Here is a 13,241-nt window from a genome sequence, read left to right on the forward strand (position 1 = left end):
TACGGTGAGTAGATCTCATCGGTCGCTCACAATCTACCCAATACAAGTTCTATAAAAAACTGCATCTAAATAATAATTTCATGAAATCTTCACCAATACTTCTCTCATAAGTGTTGTCTCCCAACTCCTACTATGACCCATCACCGCATACCACAGTGTTGCACAGAATAAGTTACATATTTTGCGGAGCTGCAAAAACCGTGTATACTACCCAACAAGGGCAGCAACTCTGATCATTAATTTAATTTAGTTATCTAAAGGCAATGTTATTTCCAGAGACATTTATATTTTCTGTTTTTTGTCTCGGATTTTTCTTTTTTGTGATTTACCGGTTTACAAGGGTCTGTGTTTTAACAGCTGTTCATAAACGCTGTCAATTAATATATGATCAGAGAAAACGACACATCTCCCGGTAATTCATTTCTTATGGAAAATATATGGATTGACATCTTAGTATTTACCTGTGTAATTACGATGTTACAAACCGTGACGATGACTGGCCAGGAGGACTACCCGTTATGAAAACAACTCATGATCAACTCAGCGGACCTATAATTGACTTTAATATATGCTGTAAATCAATAAAATCATTTCAGTTTAACCGATATTTTATTGCAAAGATAATGGGAAAAAAGACTTGGGATTTAGAATTTTTCTGAATTTCAAACGCTCGATATGCATATATTTGGGGCGCTCTTGCATATGCACTTATAAAACGTGCATGTTCTGTACTTGCATGTGTGTACATAGTATGTATCCTTAAAACCTTAAGAGAGCTGATAAATGTGTTCTGATTTTCAGAAAAAAATAATGGGAACCTATAAATAATTACATGTTTATCATTTTGTTCGCATACAATAACAAGTTTAGTAGAAAAAAATAATTTGTTCAAGGTTAGGTGTCTAATAAATTTGTAATATTCAAATACAGTTACGCATGTATGTCTCATTCTACATATTTTGGAGGCGCGTGTGAATGTGGGATTTTGTATTTCCATACGCTCGATATGCATATATTTGGGGGGCTTTGTATATACACTGTATACAGTTGTACATTTTAAGGGCGTCGACAAAAGAACGTATATTTGATTGCATACATGTACATTTAAGTTTCAAAAGTTCCATTACTAGTAGGAATTAATTAAGGTTACATATTTTGAATTTTATTATGAATAAAACAGACAATTAACTCGATATCGAGAAATAAATTGTTTATAAAAATAACTATGCAACTTTCCTGTAATTCAGCGAATAAAATATTAAATAAAATACACTAGCGATTTAATCAAAGATATTATGAAATAATCTGAAAAAATTCAACGTATTTATCCACTCATCACTTAGTTTACAAAATGAATTTGGAATGGCCATTCTATGATTTGTTTTGTGTATGACTAGGTCGCTGGATCACACACGCCGATTGATCCCCGGTGACCTCCTTTGCCACGCGCTATCAAGGGAGGTGTTACATAATTGTAAACACACAAGGTGAATGTAAAAGGCGCACACTTAATGGCTGTAAATAGTCTATGCTTCAAAGTTATTTTTATTTTCTCAGTATATTGTTTGTTTTTATATGATAAGAAGAAAAGGTTATCTTTTTCCCCCTTTTTTTAGTAGACTGGTTTATTCGACTTTGAAAAAAATGAAATAAAACGAAAAGTTGTCAAAAAATAACTTGGAAATAAAGCACAAAACACTTCAAGAAACTTATTCTAAAGAATATTAGCATCTAATGTAGCCAGATTTATTATTTATAGTAAGTTTATTTTAGTTACACGCATGAAGAGCTCTCGTTTACTTGCTGAATGAAAACAGTTACCTGTATATGGGTCAAGCTTCTGGCGCATTTAAAACACAAGACTCGAACAAAATAACATTTTCATGAAATCAATAAGATGTTAAAGAACAACTTTTTTAACGACAGCCATTTCGAAATATTTACCGTTTTTGAGTTATAAAGCAAAAACTTTAAAGGGCTCCAGATCCCTAATTTGAGGGGCCAACCCCTTTTTAGTGGTGTCAAATGAAAGGCCTTGAAATTGTGCACAACTTTTATTCTACATGTCTTATCAAAATATTTTTAGTTTTAAAGATACAAAGGAAAATATGTCTAAATTTTCGCTCTTTTAGGCGTTCTAAATTTTGACCCCTAATTAGCGCCATTTTGAATACAGAAATCGAAAAACAAAAACCGATGTGCACAACTTCAATCCTTCTATTATCTAAATTCGGTAGAATTTCTGCTCCAGCTTTTGTAGTCTCGGAGCCTTTGTCTGGAAATGAAGCCTAATAAATTTTCATTTAAAGGGCAATAACTCAAAAGCGGAAGTGACTTTTTGAACTGTTTGACAGCATTCTGATAGAGTTTTGTAACGTCTATAAACTCTGCAAATTTGAGCAAAATCCGTTGAGAAATGAGCGAGATATGAGGTCTCAAAGTTGGCGTCTAGGAAAAAGAAGAAAAAGAACTAGATGCGATCTCGTTGCGAGCAACGAGTGGGTCTTCCGTCCAATTTTTGATAAGATGAGATAAGAATTTGACTGAGATTTTCATTCAAATATAATGATATAAATAAATTGCTTTGGTAATGTTTAACAAAATATTGATCATTAAAGGGTTATGAATTAAAGACTTTCGGCCCTTCTTGGCCCCTAATGTGAGAGGTCAGCCCTTTTTCTTGATATCATCTTAAAGTTCTCATGATTTTGAACACTTTTAGTTCAACAACGATTCAGAAATTCTTTTCTTGTTTTCGGAATATATGCAAAAGAAATATTAAGGGCCGGCCCTTCAAGTCCTAAATGGGGACGTCTAGCAAAAATTGAAAGGTTGCATATTGTTCAGAATATTATATTGAACGTCTTTTGTTCAATACTGTTTATCAAAATATTCTTCCTTTTGGAGATATATTTCCCCAAAGGTTATGCAATCTGGCCCCTAAAGACCTCTTATTGCGTAACATATGATATCAACATCATGTTATTTAGACAAAAAGTGTGAAGATGAACTATTTTGCTTCAGTAATATATTACAAAATATTGATCATTAAAGAGTTATTGATTGTATACTTTCGGCCCCTAATTTAAGGGGTCAGACCCCTTTCCTTGATATCACCTTTAAGTGCTCATGATTTTGAACACTTTTTATTCAACAACTAGTCAGAAATTCTTTTTCGTTTCTGAGATATTTGCAAAAGAAGTATTTAGGGGCCGGCCCTTCAACTCCTTAATGGGGACGTTTAGCAAGAAATGAAAGGTTGCATATTGTTTAAAACATTATTTTGAACTTCTTTTGTTCAATATTGCTTATCAAAATATTTCCCACTTTTGAGATATAAAGCGTCAAAGATTTAGAATTCTGGCCCCTTATGGCCCCTAATTATGTAACATATGATGAGAATATCATAATATATAGTTGTAAATTGTTGAGATAACATTTTTCCTTCAGTAATGCATTGCAAAATATTGATCGTTAAAGAGTTATTCTTCAAACACTTTCGGCCCCTTTCAGCCCCTTTTATGAGGAGCCCGCCCCTTTTTCTTCATATCACTTTAAAGCTCTCATGATTTTAAACACTTTTTGTTCAAAAACTACTCAGAAATTCTTTATCGCTTCTGAGATATTTGCAAAAGAAGTATTTAGGGGCCGGCCCTTCAACTCCTTAATGGGGACGTTTAGCAAAGAATGAAAGGTTGCATATTGTTTCGAACATTATTTTGAACATCTTTTGTTCAATATTGCTTATCAAAATATTTCCCACTTCTGAGATATAAAGCGTCAAAGATTTAGAATTCTGGCCCCTTATGGCCCCTAATTATGTAACATATGATGTGAATATTGTAATATATAGTTGTAAATTGTTGAAATAAACATTTTTGCTTCAGTAATGCATTACAAAATATTGATCGTTAAAGAGTTATTGATTTAATACTTTTGTCCCCTCTCGGCCCCTTATATGACAAGTCAGCCCTTTTTTCTTGATATCATGATAAAGATCTTGCCATCCTGCACAAATATTGTTCAGTATGTTTTAACAAAATAATTATACTTTAAAAGAAATGATACAAAATGTCTCAAAAATTCACTCATGATTCGTGTCCTAAATTTCGACCCCTACCAAGCTTCCATACTAGGCACTTCCGGAAAATATATAAACCCAGGTGCATAATGGCAACATGTCCTCTATCATCACTGAAAATTTCAGCGCTCTAGCTTCAGCCGTTTTTGAGTTCCATCACAGACAAGGAGGTCCTCTGAATTTTAATAAAAGGGCGATAACTTCCGACCGGAAGTGATTTTTCAAATTTTGAAATGCCGGTACAAACTTCAGATGATAAGACATAAATTCTGAAAATTTGAAGTAAATCGACCAATTCATCTCCGAGAAATCTTCTGCACAAAATCGGCAAGGAGAAAAAAAAGAAGAATAACTAGATGAGATCTCGTTGCGAGCAACGAGTAGGTCTTCCGTCCGATTTTTCGATAAGATGAGATAAGAATTTTGACTGAGATTTTCGTTAAAAAATAGTAATATAAATAAATTGTTAAGACAAACAATTTTCCTTCAGTAATGTGTAACAAAATATTGATCAATAAAAAGTTATAGATTAAACACTTCTTGGTCCCTTATATGAGTGGTCAGCTCCTTTTTCTTGATATCATCTTAAAGCTCTCATGATTTTGAACACTTTTTGTTCAACAACTATTCAGAAATTCTTTTTCGTTTCCGAGATATATGCAAAAGAAATATTATGGGCCTTCCCTTTAAGTCCTAAATGGGGACATCTAACAAAAATTGAAAGATTGCATATTATTAAGAATATTATTTTGAACGTCTTTTGTTACAATATTGGTAATCAAAATATTCTTCCTTTTCAAGATTTATTGCGCCAAAGATTATACAGTCTGACCCCTAATTATCCCTTATTGCATAAGATATTATGTAAACACGATGTTATATAGATAAAGAGTGTGAAGATGAACTATTTCGCTTCAGTAATATATTACAAAATATTGATCATTAAATAGTTATTGATTAAAGAAATTTGGCCCCTCTCGGCCCCTATTTTGAGGGGCCAACCCCATTTTCTTCAAACCACTTTAAAGCTCTTATGATTTTGAACACTTTTTCTTTAACAACTATTCAGAAATTCTTCTTCGTTTACAAGTTATATGCAAAAGATATATTTATGGGCCGGCCCTTCAACTCCTAAATGGGGACATTTAGCAGAAATTGAAAAGTTACTTACTGTTTAGAACATAATTTTGAACATCTTTTATTCTATATTGCTTATCAAAACATTTCCCACTTTCGAGATATAAAGTGCTAAAGATTTGGCCTTCTGGCCCCTTATGGCCCCTAATTATGTAACATGTGATGTGAATATTATAATATATAGTTGGAAATTGTTGAGATAAACATTTTTGCTTCAGTAATGAATTGCAAAATATTGATCGTTAAAGAGTTATTGATTAAAGACTTTCGGCCCCTATAAGCCCTTATTTTGAGGGGCAAGTCCCTTTTTCTTGATATCACCTTAAAGCTCTTATGATTTGGAACATTTTCTGTTCAACAGCTATTCAGAAATTCTTTTTCGTTTCCGAGATATATGCAAAAGAAATATTTTAGGGGCCGGTCCTTCAACTCCTAAATGGAGACGTTTAGCAAAAATTGAAAGGTTACATATTGTTCAGAACATTATGGTGAACATCTTTTATTCAATGTTGGTTAGCAAAATATTTCCCACTTCGAGATATAAAGCGTCAAAGATTTAGTATTTCGGCCCCTCATGACCCCTAATTATGTAACATGTGATGTGAATAACATACTATATAGTTGTAGTTTGCTCAGATAAACATTTTTGCTGCAGTAATATTTTTACAAAATATCGATCGTTAGAGTTAACGATGAAAGACTTTCGGCCCCTATCGGCCCCGATTTTGAGGGGCCAGCCCCTTTTTCTTGATATCACCTTAAAGCTCTTATAATTTTGAACACATTTTGTTCAACAACTATTCAGAAATTCTTTTTCGTTTCCGAGATATATGCAAAGGAAATATTTAGGGGCCGACCCTTCAACTCCTTAATGGGGATGTTTAGCCAATATTAAAAGGTTGCATATTGTTTAGCACATTATTTTGAACATCTTTTGTTCAATATTGCTTATCAAAATATTTCCCACTTTTGAGATATAAAGCGTCAAAGATTTAGTATTCTGGCCCCTTATGGCCCCTAATTATGTAACATATGATGTGAATATCATAATATATAGTTGTAAATTGTTGAGATAAACATCTTTGCTTCAGTAATGTATTACAAAATATTGATCGTTAAAAAGTTATTGTTCAAAGACTCTCGGCCCCTCTCAGCCCTTATTTTGAGGGTCCAGCCCCTTTTTCTTCATATCACTTTAAAGCTCTCATGATTTTGAACACTTTTTGTTCAAGAACTAGTCAGAAATTCTTTTTCGTTTCCGAGATATTTGCAAAGGAAGTATTTAGGGGCCTTTTAGCAAAAAATTAAAGGTTGCATATTGTTTAAAACATTATTTTGAACATCTTTTGTTCAATATTGCTTATCAAAATATTTCCCACTTTTGAGATATAAAGCGTCAAAGATTTAACATTCTGGCCCTTTGTGGCCCCTAAGTATGTAACATATGATATGAATATCATAATATATAGTTGTAAATTGCTGGGATAAACATTTTTGCTTCAGTAATGCATTACAAAATATTGATCGTTAAAGAGTTATTGATTAAAGACCTTCGGCCCCTCTTGGCCCCTAATGTGATGAGTCAGCCCCTTTACCTTGATATCATATGAAAGATCTTGTAATTCTACACAATTTCTGTTCAATATGGTTTAACAAAATACTCATAGTTAAAAAGATATCGTAAGAAATGTCTCAAAAATTCACTCATGATTCGTTTCCTAAATTTCGACCCCTACCGAGCTTCCATACTAGGCACTTCCGGAAGATTTGAAAACCCAGGTGATCAATGGCAACATGTCCTCTATCATCGCTGAAAATTTCAGCACTCTAGCTTTAATCGTTTTTGAGTTCCATTGCAGACAAGGAGGTCAACGAGTGGGTCTTCCGTCCGATTTTTGATAAGATGAGATAAGAATTTGACTGGGATTTTTGTTCAAATATAATAATATCAATAAATTGTTAAGACGAACAATTTTGCTTTAATAATGTTTAACAAAATATTGATCATTAAATTGTTATAGATTAAAGACTTTCAGCCGTTCTTGGCCCCTAATGTGAGAGGTCAGCCCCTTTTTCTTGATATCATCTTAAAGCTCTCATGATTTTGAACACTTTTTGTTCAACAACTATTCAGAAATTCTTTTTTGTTTTCGGGATATATGAAAAAGAAATATTAAGGGCCGGCCCTTCAAGTCCTAAATGGGGACGTCTAGCAAAAATTCAAAGAGTGCATATTGTTCAGAATATTATTTGAACGTCTTCTGTTCAATACTGTTTATCAGAATATCCTTCCTTGTCAAGACATATTGCGCCAAGGATTATGCAATTTGGCCCCCTAAAGACCCTTTTTTCGTAACATATGATATCAACATCATGTTATTTAGATGAAGTGTGTGAAGAAGAACTATTTCGCTTCAGTAATGCATTACAAAATATTGATCGTTAAAGAGTTATTGTTCAAAGATTTTCGGCCCCTCTCAGCCCCTATTATGAGGGTCCAGCCCCTTTTTCTTCATATCACTTTAAAGCTCTCATAATTTTGAACACTTTTTGTTCAACAACTAGTCAGAAATTCTTTTTCATTTCTGAGATATTTGTAAAAGAAGTATTTAGGGGCCGGCCCTTCAACTCCTTAATGGGGACGTTTAGCAAGAAATGAAAGGTTGCATCTTGTTTAGAACATTATTTTGGACATCTTTTGTTCAATATTGCTTATCAAAATATTTCCCACTTTTGAGATATGAAGCGTCAAAGATTTAGCATTCTGGCCCCTTATGGCCCCTAATTATGTAACATATGATGTGAATATCACAATATATAGTCGTACATTGTTGAGATAAACATTTTTGCTTCAGTAATGCATTACAAAATATTGATCGTTAAAGAGTTATTGTTCAAAGACTTTCGGCCCCTCTCAGCCCCTATTGTGAGGGTCCAGCCCCTTTTTCTTCATATCACTTTAAAGCTCTCATGATTTTGAACACTTTTTGTTCAACAACTAGTCAGAAATTCTTTTTCATTTCTGTGATATTTGTAAAAGAAGTATTTAGGGGCTAGCCCTTCAACTCCTTAATGGGGACGTTTAGCAAAAAATGAAAGGTTGCGTCTTGTTTAGAACATTATTTTGGACATCTTTTGTTCAATATTGCTTATCAAAATATTTCCCACTTTTGAGATATAAAGCGTCAAAGATTTAGCATTTTGGCCCCTTATGGCCCCTAATTATGTAACATTTGATGTTAATATCATAATATATAGTCGTACATTGTTGAGATACACATTTTTGCTTCAGTAATGCATTACAAAATATTGATCGTTAAAGAGTTATTGTTCAAAGACTTTCGGCCCCTCTCAGCCCCTATTGTGAGGGTCCAGCCCCTTTTTCTTCATATCACTTTAAAGCTCTCATGATTTTGAACACTTTTTGTTCAACAACTAGTCAGAAATTCTTTTTCGTTTCTGAGATATTTGCAAAAGAAGTATTTAGGGGCCGGCCCTTCAACTCCTTAATGGGGACGTTTAGCAAAAAATGAAAGCTTGCATCTTGTTTAGAACATTATTTTGGACATCTTTTGTTCAATATTGCTTATCAAAATAGTTCCCACTTTTGAGATATGAAGCGTCAAAGATTTAGCATTCTGGCCCCTTATGGCCCCTAATTATGTAACATATGATGTGAATATCACAATATATAGTCGTACATTGTTGAGATAAACATTTTTGCTTCAGTAATGCATTACAAAATATTGATCGTTAAAGATTTATAGATTAAAGACTTTCGGCCCCTCTCGGCCCCTAATGTGATGAGTCAGCCCTTTTTCTTTGATATCATATTAAAGATCTTGTAATTCTACACAATTTCTGTTCAATATGGTTTAACAAAATACTCATAGTTAAAAAGTTATCGTAAGAAATGTCTCTAAAATTCACTCATGATTCGTGTCCTAAATTTTGACCCCTACCGAGCTTCCATACTAGGCACTTCCGGAAGATTTGAAAACCCAGGTGATCAATGGCAACATGTCCTCTATCATCGCTGAAAATTTCAGCCCTCTAGCTTTAATCTTTTTTGAGTTCCATTGCAGACAAGGAGGTCCTCTGAATTTTGATTAAAGGGCGATAACTTTCGACCGGAAGTGAATTTCAAAAAAATGAAAAAAACGTATAAGGTTCAGACAAAGATACATCTTCCCTGAAATTTTCAAGTAAATCGATCGAGCCAACTCCGAGAAATCTTCTGCACAAAAATTGTAAAGAAAAAAAAAGAATAATAACTAGATGAGATCTCGTTGCAAGCAACGAGTGGGTCTTCCGTCCGATTTTTGATAAGATGAGATAAAAATTTGACTGAGATTTTTGTTCAAATATAATGATATAAATAAATTAAGACGAACAATTTTGCTTTAATAATGTTTAACAAAATATTGATCATTAAAGGGTTATAGATTAAAGACTTTCGCCCCTTCTTGGCCCCTAATGTGAGAGGTCAGCCCCTTTTTCTTGATATCATCTTAAAGCTCTCATGACTTTGAACACTTTTTGTTCAGCAACTAGTCAGAAATTCTTTTTTGTTTTCGGGATATATGCAAAAGAAATATTAAGGGCCGGCCCTTCAAGTCCTAAATGGAGACGTCTAGCAATAATTGAAAGAGTGCATATTGTTCAGAATATTATTTTGATCGTCTTTTGTTCAATACTGTTTATCAAAATATTCTTCCTTTTCGAGATATATTGCGCCAAAGATTATGCAGTCTGGCCCCCTAAAGACCCCTTACTGCGTAATTTATGATATCAACATCATGTTATTTAGATAAAGTGTGTGAAGATATACTATTTCGCTTCAGTAATATATTACAAAATATTGATTATTAAAGAGTTATTGATTGTATACTTTCGGCCCCTCTCAGCCCCTTATTTAATGGGTCAGACCCTTTTCCTTGATATTACCTTAAAGCTCTCATGATTTTAAACACTTTTTGTTCAACAACTACTCAGAAATTCTTTTCCGTTTCCGAGATATATCCGAAGGATATATTTAGGGGCCGGCCCTTCAACTCCTTAATGGGGACTTTTAGCAAAAATCAAAAGGTTGCATATTGTTTAGAACATTATTTTCAATAACTTTTGTTCAATATTGCTTATCAAAATATTTCCCACTTTTGAGATCTAAGTCGTCAAAGATTTAGCATTCTGGCCCCTTATGGCCCCTAATTATGTAACATATGATGTGAATATCATAATATATAGTTGTAAATTGTTGAGATGAACATTTTTGCTTCAGTAATGCATTACAAAATGTCGATCGTTAAAGAGTTATTGTTCAAAGACTTTCGGCCCCTCTCAGCTCCTATTTTGAGGGGCCAGCCCTTTTTCTTCATATCACTTTAAAGCTCTCATGATTTTGAAGACTTTTTGTTCAACAACTACTCGGAAACTCTTTTTCGTTTCTGAGATATTTGCAAAGGAGGTATTTAGGGGCCGGCCCTTCAACTCCTTAATGGGGACGTTTAGCAAAAAATGAAAGTTTGCATATTGTTTAGAACATTATTTTGAACATCTTTTGTTCAATATTGCTTATCAAAATATGTCCCACTTTTGAGATATAAAGCGTCAAAGATTTAGCATTCTGGCCCCTTATGGTCCCTAATTATGTAACATATAGTTGTAAATTGTTGAGATGAACATTTTTGCTTCAGTAATGCATTACAAAATGTCGATCGTTAAAGAGTTTTTGTTCAAAGACTTTCGGCCCCTCTCAGCTCCTATTTTGAGGGGCCAGCCCTTTTTCTTCATATCACTTTAAAGCTCTCATGATTTTGAAGACTTTTTGTTCAACAACTACTCAGAAACTCTTTTTCGTTTCTGAGATATTTGCAAAGGAGGTATTTAGGGGCTGGCCCTTCAACTCCTTATAGGGGACGTTAAGCAAAAAATGAAAGGTTGCATATTGTTTAGAACATTATTTTGAACATCTTTTGTTCAATATTGCTTATCAAAATATTTCCCACTTTTTGAGATATAAAGCGTCAAAGATTTAGCATTCTGGCCCCTTATAGCCCCTAATTATATAACATATGATGTGAATTTCATAATATATAGTTGTAAATTGTTGAGATAAACATTTTTGCTTCATTAATGCATTACAAAATATTGATCGTTAAAGAGTTATTGTTCAAAGACTTTTGTCCCCTCTCGGCCCCTAATATGATAAGTCAGCCCTTTTTTCTTGATATCATATTAAAGATCTTGTCATTCTGCACAAATATTGTTCAGTATGTTTTAACAAAATAATTATACTTTAAAAGATATGATACAAAATGACCCAAAAATTCACTCATGATTCGTGTCCTAAATTTCGACCCCTACCGACCTTCCATACTAGGCACTACCGGAAAATATCTAAACCCAGGTGCAAAATGGCAACATGTCTTCTATCATCACTGAGAATTTCAGCACTCTAGCTTAAGCCGTTCTTGAGTTCCATCGCAGACAAGGAGGTCCTCTAAATTTTGATAAAAGGGAGATAACTTCCGACCGGAAGTAAAAATCCCTTAACGGAATTGCCGGAATTAACTTCAGATGTCAACGCATCTACCATGAAAATTTGAATGAAATTGATCCAGCCATCTCCGAGAAATCGTCTGCACAAAATTTGTAAGAAGAAAAAAGAATAAAAATAATAATAACTAGATGAGATCTCGTTTCGAGCAACGAGTGGGTCTTCCGTCCGATTTTTGATAAGATGAGATAACAATTTGATTGAGATTTTCGTTCAAATATAATGATATAAATAAATTGTTAAGACGAACAATTTTGCTTTAATAATGTTTTACAAAATATTGATCATTAAAGGAATATAGATTGTTTGTTTGTATGTTGTTTAACGTCCCTCTCGAGAATTTTTCACCCATATGGAGACGCCACCACTTGCCGGTGGAGAGCTCCAAATTTTGTCCTATACTCGGCACTTAAGGCCATTGAGCAGTGAGGGATCTTTTTCGTGCCAGCACCTACTGCGACACGGGACCTCGGTTTATACGGTCTCATCCGAAGGACCGGTCTCCACGTCCCACAGTGGGATTCGAACCCGCGACGTAAGGATCAACTCCTTACTCCGCGACTCTAGAGCAGACGCTCTAACCACTGCGCCACGCAAGCAACTGCATGGTTATGATAAACAAGGATGTCTTTTCTAAAAGGTTGAAATTCATAACTCCTGAGACAGGGGATTTCGTGAGAGGGTGAGGCTCTTTTGAATATAAAGTAAAAATGCATTTTTTTTTTTATTTTTGTTCTGCCTAAAGGTATTAAGCAAACACACTAAGTGTTTGGCTATGATACATGTAAGGAAGGGTGTCCCTTTAAGAAATTAAGAATTGTTTGAGTTACGTTGGGGCTCCGTTGAATCCAAAGTGAAAATGCATTATTTTCTTGATAATCTTCTCTGCTCCTTGGCATCTAGGAGGAAAACAGTATATAAATTTGAAATAAGCAAGGGTCTTTTTACAAAAGTTTTGAAATTCTGCACCATATGGTCTATTTATTGATATTCTACTGAAAGAAGTTATTCCCCTTTGCTTTTCACCTATGATACTAAATCGCTCTAAGTAATGTTTTTGAAAGGCCACTTGTATAACAAAATTATACAAGAATTTTTATATTTAATACGAAAAATACTTTCATTGTTTTAAATGGTCAGGTAGACTTTAAAATAATAGATAAATAACGAGACAAAAATACCTTATCTTTGTACATTAAATGTTCTACAATGACTAAAACAGACCAGTGTGAGGAGGAATGCAATGGAATTACTAATAGTGCTAGAAAACTCTTGTTTGTTTAGTCCACGTGGGGATAGTGAAAAATGGGGGCAGGTACAGCAAAGTGAATAGATAAACTTTAATATTTGTTACTGTTACACTACGTTATTTATTTTGCTGATCCTGGATCATCCTTTTTCTCTTGCTTTTGGGCTTTTGGGCAGCATAGCTTCATTTATCAGCTTATTTTATTTTATTCTATA

The 13,241-nt window shown here is 33.8% G+C and overlaps 1 protein-coding gene across 3 annotated transcripts in view; it reads left to right on the forward strand.

Moving 5' to 3' along the window:
* LOC133199050 (uncharacterized) overlaps positions 1-13,241 on the forward strand; it is a 269,846-nt gene that overhangs the window by 63,432 nt on the left and 193,173 nt on the right. The gene's annotated exons all lie outside the window — the stretch shown is intronic.

This window comes from Saccostrea echinata, unplaced genomic scaffold (genome assembly GCF_033153115.1).
Source record: "Saccostrea echinata isolate AGI-Se365-2 ecotype Australia unplaced genomic scaffold, CSIRO_AGI_Sech_v1 ptg000033l, whole genome shotgun sequence".
NCBI classification, from domain to species: Eukaryota; Metazoa; Mollusca; class Bivalvia; order Ostreida; family Ostreidae; genus Saccostrea; species Saccostrea echinata.